The 15,257-nt window shown below is 34.1% G+C and overlaps 1 pseudogene; it reads right to left on the bottom strand.

The window, feature by feature from the left end:
- Positions 1-368: 368 nt before the first annotated feature.
- On the bottom strand, positions 369-4,687 carry LOC128172051 (zinc finger protein 862-like; annotated as a pseudogene).
- Between the last annotated feature and the right edge of the window lie 10,570 nt (positions 4,688-15,257).

Genomic DNA, 15,257 nt, shown 5'->3' with positions numbered 1-15,257 from the left:
GGACGTATATGAGTTAGAAACGAAAGACTTTTTGTATATGTAATCTAGCAAACATAAAATTAAATCCAGGCGTTGATCAAACGCAATTTTTTGTCTTCAAATGGGTGTTTGCGCTAACATATATTTGATTTAATGTATAAACACGCGCTTGCGTTTGCACTAAATTAGGCATGCGCCAAATTTTCTCCTTGTACATGTTGTTCTTTCCGTCTTTGCGCTTAACTTTTTTCACTACAAGCCCAAAGGGCAAGTGAGGTTACAAAGCCTGGTAGCCCAAACCAAATTTTATTAGCCCAAATCAAGAACAATAAAAACAACTCGACAAAAATGACTTTTTATTGAGTAATGCATTGAAAGTTAGCACTGCACTACAAGAGCTCAAGCTCTCGTTCAACTTCTAGCACTGTCGTTTCATTATCAGATTCTTCAGAATCCTCAAAGTCATACTCCTCTTCCAGTTCTTCATCATCACTTTCATCCTATAAATATAAAAAACAAAGGTTTCTGAAGTGTAAGTAAATCTCTAAACAATATGTAAAACATAATAAAGGTAAAATATGAATACCTCCTCTCCTGGAACAAATGATGGGATGACTAATCCAACATCACCATGATCATCATCAGGAATCAGACCATGCTGTTCAGAAAAAGCAGCTGCCTCCTCAATGTGAACTTCATCACTATGCTCAACCAGAACCTCATCAACATGAACCTCATTAGGAACCACATCTGCCACAACCTTAAAATCCAAAGGGTCATGACCCCCGGGGGTAGGATTGGGCCACGATGGGGGGGGGGGGGGGGTCAAAGTTTAACAAAGGAATATATAGAGTAAATATGTAAAAATCTTCTTCTCAGAAACTAATCAGCCCGATGATTCTTTATAATTGTTAAGATTTTGGCCCCAGGACAATTCTTCGGCCTCACAAGAAGGTTCAGAGTTTGATGTAGTTTATATCCCATATATAAACAATTGTTAAGGATCTTTTTGAGAACTGCAATACTCAACATGTGATATGACTATAAAATCATCCTGTTAGAAAAGAGACTAATGATTATAAACATAAGAATATTCAGGGGGGAAAATGGATTTTATTTATACAGGATCTACATGTATTTTTGTACATTTTCCAGATAGTTTGTATTATGTTGTTGTTCTTTCAGTCTTTGCGCTTAACTTTTTTCACTACAAGCCCAAAGGGCAAGTGAGGTTACAAAGCCTGGTAGCCCAAACCAAATTTTATTAGCCCAAATCAAGAACAATAAAAACAACTCGACAAAAATGACTTTTTATTGAGTAATGCATTGAAAGTAAGCACTGCACTACAAGATCTCAAGCTCTCGTTCAACTTCTAGCTCTGTCGTTTCATTATCAGATTCTTCAGAACCCTCAAAGTCATACTCCTCTTCCAGTTCTTCATCATCATTTTCATCCTATAAATATAAAAACAAAGGTTTCTGAAGTGTAAGTAAATCTCTTAACAATATGTAAAACATAATAAAGGTAAAATTGAAAGTTAGCACTGCACTACAAGAGCTCAAGCTCTCGTTCAACTTCTAGCTCTGTCGTTTCATTATCAGATTCTTCAGAATCCTCAAAGTCATACTCCTCTTCCAGTTCTTCATCATCACTTTCATCCTATAAATATAAAAACAAAGGTTTCTGAAGTGTAAGTAAATCTCTAAACAATATGTAAAACATAATAAAGGTAAAATATGAATACCTCCTCTCCTGGATTAAATGATGGGATGACTAATCCAACATCACCATGATCATCATCAGGAATCAGACCATGCTGTTCAGAAAAAGCAGCTGCCTCCTCAATGTGAACTTCATCACTATGATCAACCAGAACCTCATCAACATGAACCTCATTAGGAACCACATCTGCCACAACCTTAAAAGCCAAAGGGTCAATTCATTGTTCAACATGCTCAACAAATCTCCAAATAAAAAAAAATCTGTACAAAGTTGAATAAGATTTCTGATTTTATAAATCTTAAATTAGCTTACTGATTGCAAAATATGCCTTCGATTTCTCTGTTCAGCAGGATTCTTAATCTTGGGCACAATTCTTCTTTTTCTTCCAGAAGGAGTTTTCTAATATATATAGGAGAATATTCAATGCCTTTTGTCAGATCATAAATATTTTCATACACTTTAGTAATTTTAGCAATTTTCAACATTTGGAGACTGAATTTGGACAGTAAGCAGGTCGTTCAAAGTGGAATTCTTCATTCTCCCTCTTTGTTTTCCTTTAGTCAACTTCATAGCTGAAAATGTGGTTTCATTCTTCACTGATGTTGGTGGGAGTGTCCTTATCATGTCAATCAGAAGGAAGACATTCTCTTATCCATCTCCTGACAGCTTCTGTTGAATAGATTTCCACGTCTGTGTTTCCAGGGCATCACCAAATCTGCCAGAGCACAGCAGTTTTATTTATTCAAATGACAAACATTTTCAATTACCTAACTTTGGTAAAATTAAGACTTAACTTACCTTTCAGAAATAAGCACTTACAACAACTCCCATTCGTTAAGTATATCCCCAGATTCAACTGACAGGAAGTGTTTGAAATATGTAGCTAACAATTCCATCTCTTTGACACCAAACTCTGAAAAACAGTGTTACTTAATTGTCCGCACAAAAAATATCTCTTCAAACATGCTTAACTCCAAAGTAATAAAATAATTCATTTTAAAATACAAATACAAATCTGAAACTAATTTAAATCTAAAATGAATCTGGAACTAAGACAAATTTTAGAACTCAAGAAAAGAATGGGATTCATGCAGGCAACTTCAATAAACTAAAACAAGAGTAACCAACAATAGTAATTAAATAATAACCAGCTATACTATTCTCTCCTTTATTGGGCCAATTATTGAATGTAGCCAGAGCAGTTGCTTGCACAACAGGACTCTGAGGAAACCGAGAATTGAGGGCAGATATGACATTATCTAAACGTTTTTGGGGTCTTGGATTGGGCTTTTGCCCAAGGAAATTTAATTTTCTTTCTTGATAAGTGCCAAGTGTGACAATGTCTTTCACTGATTGCACATCCCTGCAGTAAAATATTTTGGAAGGTTTTTTTTCATTTAAAACAATTTTTGTCAATCATGACATAGCTAATAAATAAAATACCTTGTAGCCATATTAGTTAGTAATGTTTTTGTGGCTGCAACTCTTGTAAAGGCATCTGCTATGGAAATTTCAGAATTCAGCAATGTAAGTATAATGAGATTGTGTCAGCATATCCGACAAAAGGATGCATCTTAAGAAGATTCTTAGAGTAAGAGTAAGTAAGTAAGATTGATCATTTTTTGAAATGTTTGTAGTTGATACCTTTTACAAAGACATTTATTGCTCTCTGTGAGTGGGGTAGCCATCTGGTTCCACCGACTCGTGGTGGTAGAATAATAGTCTGTTGAAGAGACTGAAAGCTAATCTTTAAAGCTTTCTTCTGTGTCGGACTTCTTCTGTATAGGTAATACAGTCAAATCAGTAATGTCATGGTCTTCTCATACAACTTAGGGCTAGAAGCTTTGATGGCATCTTTGAAGGCTAACTCGAAACGATGCGCTAGACAATGTGTTGCCACCATGTATGGCCTAGTTTCCTTTAAACGTGCAGCAAGTCCCGATTTACAACCTACGTTTTAATAAAAAAAAGTTGTAATTTAATCTTTACCAATCATATGATTTTTCCATCAAATCAATCATGAAATAACTATTTATTTCATTAAATATTTTCCGTGCATGTTTGAAGCACCATCGGAACAAAATCCAATCAGCTTTTCCTGAAATACCTGAGAAAGGTCGAAGTTCTCAAACATTTCCCCTATATGAGAATGAATGTCTTTGGCTGATGTTGAACTAGGACTACCAATACACAAGAAAAACTCTTCTACCTTCCTATTGTTGCAAATCCGGACATATATATTCTCCAACTCTTCACCAGTAAAATCAGTGGCATCATCACATGTCAGACTAAAAAAATTGGCCTTCGGAAGCTTCTCACAAACTTGTGTTCGAGTCACTGATGCAATACTGTGAACAATCATTAAAGCTGATTTGTCATTAAGATAGCTACTGCCTACATCTAGTCCTTTCACTTTATCTAGCATATACAAAAATGTGTAGTCCCTAAAACTTCTGTGTTGTTTTGCAATTGCATGAGCATTCCTAAATTTAATCACTAAACTTTCATAATCGGCTTTATGTAACTGTTTTAAACACTTAGCTGCTTCGCTCAAAGGTGTACTATGTGTGTCTGCTGTTGCTTTAGGTTTATACTTAGGTGTGAAATGTTTGTGCCACTTGCTATTTTCATGTTCTCTAACTGAGTCTATTCTGAAGTGATCAGTTCTGGTGACAAACTTGCTGTTTGCCACATGTTCATTCTTGCACCAGCTGGAGTACATCAATCCATCTACGAAGTCTAGCCATGGCCGATCTTCTTGCAAACCTCTCTGAAATTTCCTTTGACGCTTTTCTTCATACCTCTTCTTCGCCACTCTTTTCTTCTTCAGTAAGAGCAGTCCGTTGATGGATTTTTTACCCGGGATAGCACCTTCCTTATATTTTAAAAATGGTATCATAATTTCAATTACCGCCGGAAACAACGTACTAGCCCATCGGGCATGCACGAAAATAATATTTGATAGCCCGATCCCGATTTTACTAGCCTCGGTCATCGGGCTACCGCTTAATTTCGAAGACTGTTCTTTGATCTTTGGAATCATGCATGATAAACAAGTTAATTCTAGTCGATAACACAAAAGAATTAAATCATTCATGATCTTTCTGTTCATTTTAATTGTTGTAATATTTCAAGTAGACGCCTACATAAAATAACAAAAAGGGGTTTAAAAGATAGAGAGAAAAAAGTAATCATAACCTCCCAGCATATTAAAAGAAGGACTGCCATATAGTATAATGCTCATTCAAGTACCTTAAATGTTTATTAAATGACAATAATAGTTTGTTTTTTACTCCAAAGATGAATTGTACTCGGCCCAGGAGAACTATTGTAGAAATATTAATGTTGATGATCGTCCATGGTGCTAAACGACCGATCCAAACTATCGCTTGGACTACTGTAATGTGTCAAGTTCTGGTAAAATAATGTTGTTGGTATATTATTTTGAATTAAAATCAATGTTAAAGCGCATAAACACATAGATTAAGTACATAATTTCTGGTATCAGTATTTTGTTTTAAACACAATATTTTAGTAGAAGAAAAATTACCTAAGCAAAAATTTGAAAAAAAGATTGGTAAACTAATTCCATGCTCATTAAATCCATCACCAAACCATTATAATCAGCTCGATATTTTAACATTCAACTATATGTTCAGATTCATTTGGAATCTCTTGAAATCAATTTTAGCCTATAACGATCAAAGTTATATTTAGAGAAAACTATCGCATGCAAAACACTCAATATGTTTCTCATACATTAACACGTTCCAAGTTCACATTTAGAAACTAGAAATTTCAAATAAAAATAAACATATCAAAGAACAAAATACCAAAAAAAAAACCTGCCAAAAAAAAATAAAAAATAAAAATGGAATAGTTTAACTATGAATAAATCGTTAACCAAGAATGTGATTTCTGTTTAACAACTATTGTGTGTTGATCGATATTTTTTTTTCAAATTTGTAGAATCAACACCTTGTTATTCAAACCAATGTTTAAATTGTGGAACCTGCAAGAACGTTGCTGGAATATCATTCACTTGTACCTGTTCATCGGTGTTTACGGGTGACAGGTGTGAAAAGGAAGGTATATGTTTATGTACACTGTACACATGACCAATCGATTTGGCCACACATATTATATTGGTCTATGTTATTGAAGACCTGCCAAATTATAAAACAAACACACCTGTTTTTACCCATTTTAGATACTGTGGTTTCATCAATATTCGTTGAATACCAATTTTCGTGGATTTTGTTGTAAAGTTGATCTACGAAATTTAATGTCCATTGAGGTGCAATTTCTATGAACATTTTGTATTGATAGGGTCATTGGCCAAAACTTACGTATCCTTGAAACTGTTCACTATATCCACGAAAATTGATACCCTTGAATATTAATGAAACCAAAGTATCTATTTTTATACAGTGAACTGTAAGAGGTCCACAGTGGGCTTAGAGTACTCTGCGACTACTTCTATTACACTCAGCAACCGAACTTGTCAGCGCTGGAAAGATTCCAGTCCCCACAACCACATCTACATAACAGTGATAGCTGACCAGGAAAACTACTGTCGAAACCCGGATCGGGAACCGAACGGACCGTGGTGTTACAACTTACACCACATATCCGGCAAAGAGATGAGAGTACTGTGATATTCCTAAGTGTGGTATGATAGAAAGATACCAACCAAAGCTTTTTTTAAAATACAAATTAACTTGTGGTCTCGGTTTTATTATTCAGAGGGGAAAAATTGTATAATTCCCGATAAATAACAGTTCACATATTCGTTTGAAGGTGTCATATTACTCATTAATAGGACTATCTGAACCACTTTCTATAAATCAGTACTACCTAAGATGGCTAACATTGCCTCGATATCGTTAATTTACAACATATTTGATAATAAATCTACGATTGAAGTATGGTATGGCCAATTTAAATATAGTGAATGACCTGTAAATGGACCCGTCAGGGAGTCTCATGCTTGAATTTTGAGCTTCATTTTTTAATTAAAACCCCCATCCCAGGATTCTTTATCCCCTCTTAAATTTTTTGATGTTTTCCAACGGCAATAACGCTTTACCCGAGTAAATTAATTCATGTTTACTATACATGTATTTCGAACCCCCCCCCCCCCTCCCCTTAAATGTTTTTAATGAACTCTGGACCTATTGGTAAGTTCACATTTTAAAAAAAAGGTAATTGTAGATATAACAGAGCTTCTAGTTGATCTTTTTTTTACTGTGAACGCGTAGAAGAATATTATTACTTATTAGGTTAGTTACTGACTCACTACGGAAATATATTGGGTTGATCGATCTCATAGATGGCGAGGCGAAGCCGAGCCGTCTATGAGATTGATCAACCCAATATATTTCCGTAGTGAGTCAGTAACTAACCTAATAAGTGTGTTGTTTTCCCGAGGACTATTAAGCGACATATTTATTCACAAATAGCGATGATCAAGGCACAGCCATGTACAAGATGCCTAACATCTCGTCCAATTTAACTCACTTAAACTCTTCAAAATTTTCAATCTCACCTTTCAAATACTCTTTAAAAATCTTTGCTTCACCCATGTTTACCTACAATGTTTTGTTGCTATTCAATTTTAAATGTTTTCTCCCTTTTCTCTGCAGAGATTTGAGCAAATTTCGACGCTGCCATTTTGTTCTGCTCCAGACAAAACAATGTCACGTCAATATTCTAAGGGCAACTACTGTAATTTTAAAGAATTTCAAAGGGCAACTACTCCAAATACTTGAAGAACTTACGGCATGTGGTTTATGTATTAAATACTATGAAATGTCGAAATGAGTAAGCAAAGCGTCGGCCAATGACGGCCATATTGCCTAATATTATTTCTCACTGAACAAATATAGAGATATATGAGGCAATCACGTGCTATATTTAAACCAATGAAAATGTGACATTTCAGTCCAAGGGAAAACAAATAAGGTTTATACTTTTTTCACATCATTGCTCATTCGCTGTTTATCTATGACGTCCCTTAAATGACGTAATTCCCGCAAAGGACTATGTGCGGTTTTATGCATTTTTTGCCCCCAAAATCAAAGTTTTAAAAAGAGCTTTAAAAATAAGGTGAAAGATAGTTAAAATCATATTGGAAATAAAGGTGTAAAAGGTTATCACCACAGTGACGTCATAATGTAGAAATAACGTCATGAAGATTGCATTATTTTGATAAATTGTTGTTTTGTAGCAAAATATGGGTGTTTTCCGATGGTTTTTCGACTGGGAAACATCGAGCGCAGGCTTGCTCAAGTACCATTTTTTAGTATAATGTGTATAACTATCTGAAGAAAAATATATGTTAAAATCGCACTTGAGCAGACCTGCGCTCTATACTTCCGAATGCAAAATATAGAGCAAAAATTAGATTATTTTCGTTTGTTTGCAAATTTGCGGGAATTAGGTCATTTAGATGACGTCATAGATAAACAGCGAACAAGCAATGATGACTAAAATTAAGATTAAAGTTATAGGCATTCTCTATACAATGATTTGTGAAGATTTGATTTTTATACGATACTATTTAAAAATTGGTTGAAATCGGGGGCAGATATTTGACCATACCGCACATAGTCCTTTGTTGATATTTTTCAAAAATTTTGTTTGTAGGATATAATGTCATCATGAACTTGTACACGCCACTCTGATTATCTCCCCTTGAAACAGAGCGTGGCCCTTCATTTTAACAAACTTGAATCCCCTTTACCCAATGATGATTTGTGTCAATTTTAGTTGAAATTCGTTTAGTGGTTCCCGATAAGAATTCGAAAATGTAAATAGTTTACAGACATACGGTCAGACGGACGCCGGACAAAAAGTGATCAGAAAAGCTCACTTGAGCTTTCAGCTCAGGTAAGCTAAAATCTAATCTACAAAGGGATTAAGAAAAGCAGGGTCGGTGAGAGTCGGCTAGAAGTTTCATTCATGTGATCTTCGACTTTTGTGTCCGTTGATTGCATGCTTGCATAAATACATGTACTAATATTTTGCGATAGTATATCGTATTAAATATTTATTGTTGTTTAACCTAAGAAAACCCTTGAACCATTACAGAATATTCAGGAAAGACAAAACACAAAATGGCTATGTTTTTTTAAATAAATACTTCGCATAAAGGTACCGGTAAAATATATTGTTGTTCGTGGAGAAAGCGTGATAATAAATCTTTACGCTTTTTTAAAATCCCACTTTAAGAACCTTTAAACCCTATATTAATAGCATATATATATAATAAAGCGATACACGCTGTAATTTGCGTCAGTTTCTGAAGTGGATGATAAACAATTGTTTGAGTTTCTAACAGAATCCTTACATGTGTTTTATGTTATACTTGGCAATACTGAGCTCACAAACCGAGCACCACCCTAACAGGTTTCTATATAAATGTATGTCGTTTTTGGAAATCATGTCTGCCAACAATTGTTGTATTATATAAGCATTTTTTTAATACCTTTTCTCGTAATAACGAGATCTTTTCTCGTAATAACGAGATAATTAACTCGTCATAACGGGGTCTTGTCTCCTTATTACGAGATCTTTTCTCTAAATAACGAGATAATTAATTCGTAATTACGAGATTAAAAACAATTCTATGTGGCCCTATTCGTCTTTCGTAGGATTATGTTCTAACTGTTGTGAAATTTACACTGCAGTAATTTATACACAATGAGTTTACTTTTTTTTTATAATACAATCTGATATTTTGATATATACATATACTTTTAAACAAGTACAATGATTGTTTATTGAAGAAGAAAACAACACAAAAAACAACAACCAAAAACTAGATGCGAGTGCGGGAAATAACACTTTACACATTATTATGATATAATGCTCAATGTGTTGAACCATATTTTGGTTATTTTGTATATAAACATTGTCGATTTTTTCTTTTTCTTTAAAATTAAAAAAAAAACAACTTTATTGTTGGATATTTAGAGGATCAGGCAGGGATGAAAATTCTAAACTGAGATGAATTAATATATACATGTACGTGGCCTTAATCCTGTTTGTTGCAGCTGACTGAAAAAAGCAACCTTTTTTATTGTATTTTTTTCAAACCAGTAAATGGCTATTTAGTCTCTCTCTCTCTCTCTCTCTCTCTCTCTCTCTCTCTCTCTCTCTCTCTCTCTCTCTCTCTCTCTAAATTTGGTTCTTTAGTTCTTTTTTCAATATAATTTCAATTACTGTTCCAAATGAAAATTACAGATGAAAGACTTTTGAAAAACAATCTGGAGTGGAAGGGGCATTCCCATTTAACTTCCTCCCCATTTTATGCATACAGCATATATCAATATAGACGTAGAAAACAATAATCTGTTCGTTAATATTTAATGTTTACAAATTAATGTCTGAAGTTCACAACCTTCTGGAAAGGTTTTATTATTGATACTAAAATCGCATTTATTGTTTAATTTTATTTATAAACATTTTATTATATTAATCGATTGATTAAGTCTGATTCAAGGTATCTGCCCGCGATATAAGGTGAACTCGTCCTACACTTTTCGTTATTTAGTCAATCCGCGTTCATGGTTACTCAGTCTGGAAAGTTCCATTCCATTTTCACATCAGAGGTCGTGCTTCGCTAGCGAATGAGTATCAAAACTGAAATCGCCCATTATAGAAAGGAATTGACTCATTTTATTTATTCAACATTCGTCAAATCCTAACCTCTAGGTAGTCTCTAAATAGGTTCACAGTAAAAAATTATTCATTCTTTCCGTAATTATTAAATATCATTTCATTGCAAGTATATATTTTGATCGAGACTATCCATTACTTGGATCCACCAAAGCGTGTCCACCACCTTACTCTCATTTTTGCTATTTCGGGCTTATTTAGTGAAAATGAAAGTAGGTTTTTGATTAATTTCACAACGATAACTCAGTAGTTAAAATTTAATTATACCTTACGGACAATATCTAACATGTATGAGAATGCCAAAGGTGTAGGCAGGTACTTTGGTGCAGGCATTTTGTAGTTTATTCGCACAATGCCTTAATTTATAATTATAGATAAGGCATTATTTACGAATGCCGTTGTCATACTCTAACAATATTGAATAACCATTATTATAAACACGTCAGCTTTCCAACAAAAAAGAAACTCATTGTTAACACCCAAAATAAGGATTGTACTCATTGCATAAAATTATAAAACTTGCTCAATGTATAATATATACACCGATGATTAACGTAGGTGTTTGCATTTTATTTAGTAAAGTAGTACTATGATTTGGAACGAACACTCAAACACCCCGAACATGCGTGCATACATACGAATGATACATTGCGGTGACATAGTACATAAAAGATAATGTATCATAAACTGCTAAATTACGTGTAAGCATTAGGTAATTAAGGAAGTACTGAGTAATTCTGGGATTAAACTCGACTGTACATTTTTTATATTTCAATTGTGGTCAAAGTTTTAACATTTTTTTTTCATTTAGACGAACGTAACAGGTAATGGATCAATCATTTCTTTAATAATAATGGAAAATGTGTAAATTGAAGAGCATTTGGTCGCAAAGAACTGAAACTCAAAATGACAGGGTTATTTGAATCAGAAAGAGGTGTAGATACAATTCGGGTTCACAGATTGGCGGTGTTATTTATGCATATAATGAAACTTAATACATAGTTAAAGCGTTTGTGATATAACTGTGAAACCTCTCAGATACTTTGTTTTTAAATTCCAAACGTTCATAATTCGTAGAAATTCAAACATAGGTAAGTAAATCAAAGTTTCCTTTTCATCATAAACGATTTAAAAAAAAAAACACCACAAGTCCTTGTTTGTCATAGGAGTAAAGGTGATTATAGATATGATTCATATTTGTAGGAAATTTAAAGCAAAATGTGTATGTATGGGTAACGAAGTAATGCCCCTACATAGTAAGAAGATATTTTTATACACTGAAATAAAGTAAGAGACCGGTTCAAGTTCTTGTTATCTTTTGCATTTGCCATATCTTAAGATGAAAGGAGGGCGTTCATTCGCATTGGGGTTCCACAGGTTATCGGCATATCCTGTTCATGAAATAAAACTCCTTTTAAATCTGAGTAAAGTGAATGGGTGGCGTAGGCAAAATAACCGAAACTGTTCTAGTTTCAGAAAGAAAAAATGTGAGATTATATTCGATCAGGATTGGCTACGGCACTAATCAACCTTTATTTCTTTTCTAACATTATATTTATCAAAAGAATAATGAAAATAAAAAATGAACAAAACCGCGTTAATATTTAAATTTTTATATTATTATGGCTTACGGCCATCTAGTTGCCGGATAATCTTTACGGCAAAGAGTTCAGTTATCTGAACATGCGCGACAAAAAATAGTTCTATTCGAATGTTGCAAAGTTCATAATAAATATCTTTAAGCAAGATTATATTTTCCATGTTATTATCACTTATGTTGTTGTAACCAATATTGACTTTATTTAAATAAACTCGAATTCTAACGCGAATGCAGTGTTTTTCCTTAGGCCGTTCACAGGGGCTCGTCACGAAGTTTTTTCAACCTTTTATATATACCACCTCTATACTATAAAATACACAAGGGAGGAATCAAAACTCGAAAAAATCGCTACCTCCCGATTTCGGTCGCCTCGTATTAATTCTTCTCGGACGTTAAACCCTGCACTCTAGGTATCATTAGATCGGGAAAGGACCATAGTTTTTAGGAATACCTGCAAATTTTAAACATCGGCAACAATTTTAGAAGTTTTCACGCATTTTCTTCCAGTTTACTCTCCGGTGACACTTTCTTCGATCAGATGTTGCGCACCAAATTTATTCATGCGCTCTCATTGGTTAATTTTGTTGATCAAGATAAATCGTACGTTGACTCATATTTTAGAGGGATATTCAAATGATGAGTGAAGAAGTTCTTTTTACGTGGTGAGTATATGTATTAATTTTCATATTTATGTAGAAATATATTAACCATACCTCGGACATTCGGTAGGACGTGACTTTGTATTTCTTGCATCAAAGCAAGTTTGTATATCATTTGAAAATCCCTCTAAAATACAAGTCCTCGTACGAGTTATCTTGAGCAACATTGAATTGACCAATGAGAGCGCGACATCTGATCGAAGAAAGTGTCACCGGAGAGTAAACTGGAAGAAAATGCGTGAAAACTTCTAAAATTGTTGCCGATGTTTAAAATTTGCAGGTATTCCTAAAAACTATGGTCCTTTCCCGATCTAATGATACCTAGAGTGCAGGGTTTAACGTCCGAGAAGAATTAATACGAGGCGACCGAAATTGGGAGGTAGCGATTTTTTCGAGTTTTGATTCCTCCCTTGTGTATTTTATAGTATAGAGGTGGTATATATAAAAGGTTGAAAAAACTTCGTGACGAGCCCCTGTGGATCCTAACAGTGATAAGTAAATGTTAAGTTGTCGTTATTTCGTTCCATCTTCATAAAAACGTTTGCACCCGCAGAGAGCGTCGCTAACTTCGATCGACATCGATCTCAGCAAGGGGGAAAGTGTTTAACGGTTAAAGGACTGAACTTATGATTGAGATATATTGAAACTGGGATTATAAATCGGTAATAAATGTATAAATAGAGGGGCAATTACTACTTGTTTTAATATAATGTGCCTTCTTCGACTACTCCGCCTTTATCGAAAGTTGGGGATTTTCCAAGATCTAAAAATAGCACAATGTTCCCCTAGATGGAGTTACCTTGGTAGTGCTTTGACTAAACTGTTTATTTGTTGTAAAAATATTGGAAACCATCTTCGCTAGCCAAGGGTTTTCGGTCCACTTTGATCCCCATATGGGGAGCAAAGTGGACCGAAAATCCTTGGCTTGCGAAGATGATTGGAAACATGAGACCAAATGTACTCAAATAAGAAAACAATATACAGTTAAGCTTGATTGCAAGTCATATACGGAAGCGATGTCACATTACTATAACATAGAGACATCGTATAGTATGCCTCTGAAAATGACTGTGTACACATGTCATGTGAAGAGAGACTAACTGCAAAGTTATAGTGCAGTAATTAATTTAAATTTGGTGTCAAAAAAGGTTGCTGTAATTGCATAGTTCTGTCTGTTTCTTGCCCCCCCCCCCCCCCAAAAAAAAAAAGAGTTTATCTCTGTACAAAGGGAAACAAATAAAACAGAAGGTGTTAGAACTGCCTTGTGAATTTATATTTCTTATAAAAGCTTGTGAAGGTCAGCCTCTTAAAAAAGTAGAAAAAAACCAGAAAAATATGAATAAATATACATTTATGAAATACAAATAAAATGGAATAATACTTGTTGGTGTAGATTTCATGAGAATTCATTAATAATAGTACATAACATGCAGTACATTTCATCATTTGGTTATATTATTTTTACGCGCAGTGATTTCGCGCAGGCTTTGGCGCTTTTGCGTCGCACCGTGCACCAACTCTCGTGCAAGTTATTAGTGCTTAGGAATACAAGGTATACTGATATTTGAGAGCATGTTCATTATTGGTTTTAAGTGCTTTTGTGTCCTATATAGTTGAATGAATTTACAGTTAATGTACTTCAGTCGTTGGATAAAAGAAAGAAACAAATTGTCTCATATTGGAGTTTGAGTCTGACATCATCATATTTATTTCATGCAGTCTATGATTTTCCTAAAAGCAATGGTGGTTTCAACCAATTGATAAAAGAGGGGTCTAGATTTCAATCCTGTCTGTTTCGGTCACTAAGGTTCGACCAATCAATAAATGGGGCATGTTGATATCCGTCCTGTTAGTTTCTATAGATCTATGAATTACATGTAGCTAGTTACTTTCTATAGAGCTATAAATAAACTAAAGTTTCCGTAAGAAATAGAAGGAATCATACTCGATCCATGTAAATATAGTCATATCAAACCCGTAAGCCATTATGGCCCTTCAGGCCTTTGATATTCCAATGCAACGATTCTAAGAGTATCTTCATTTTTGAATCATTGGTGCAAAAAAATAGTGATTCTCTACAAGAATATTTTTTTTGAAATGTCATGTATAGACGAGTATAGTACTTTTTTGACTTAGTGAATTAAATACCTTGATAATAGATTTATGATTCTCTGTACATTTCATTTTCTGTCCCCTTTTACCATTCTTGATTCAGCAAAGCCCTATTGATATATGTTTGACCTCTAAGGAATTAGTGTATCAGAATGATTTAGGACAGAAAAGATAGAATCATTAAACTATGTTTGAGTTTAATCATTTTTGTTGTAATACTGTTAAACATAATGAACAGAACAGAGGTTATATGGTTTTTTTGGCCGAGAAGGGGGGATCTGTATCAGTTTATATAACAATTACTAAAATGGTTGTAATTTATGTAGGACAAAATGAAGGCTACTCTCTCTAAACATTTTGTAAACTTTAAAAAGAATTATCAGGTCAAATAGAGCGCGCTGTTTTCTTTTCAATCACATGTTTTGTTTGTATCAGACATTTTTTTTTAATAAAACGTCATCTACCTTTCTACACCGGGTATTCTGAGAAAACTTGAACTTCA

The sequence above is a fragment of the Crassostrea angulata genome, chromosome 2 (genome assembly GCF_025612915.1).
Source record: "Crassostrea angulata isolate pt1a10 chromosome 2, ASM2561291v2, whole genome shotgun sequence".
Lineage (NCBI taxonomy): Eukaryota > Metazoa > Mollusca > Bivalvia > Ostreida > Ostreidae > Magallana > Magallana angulata.
This window is presented reverse-complemented; position numbering and strand designations above follow the sequence as displayed.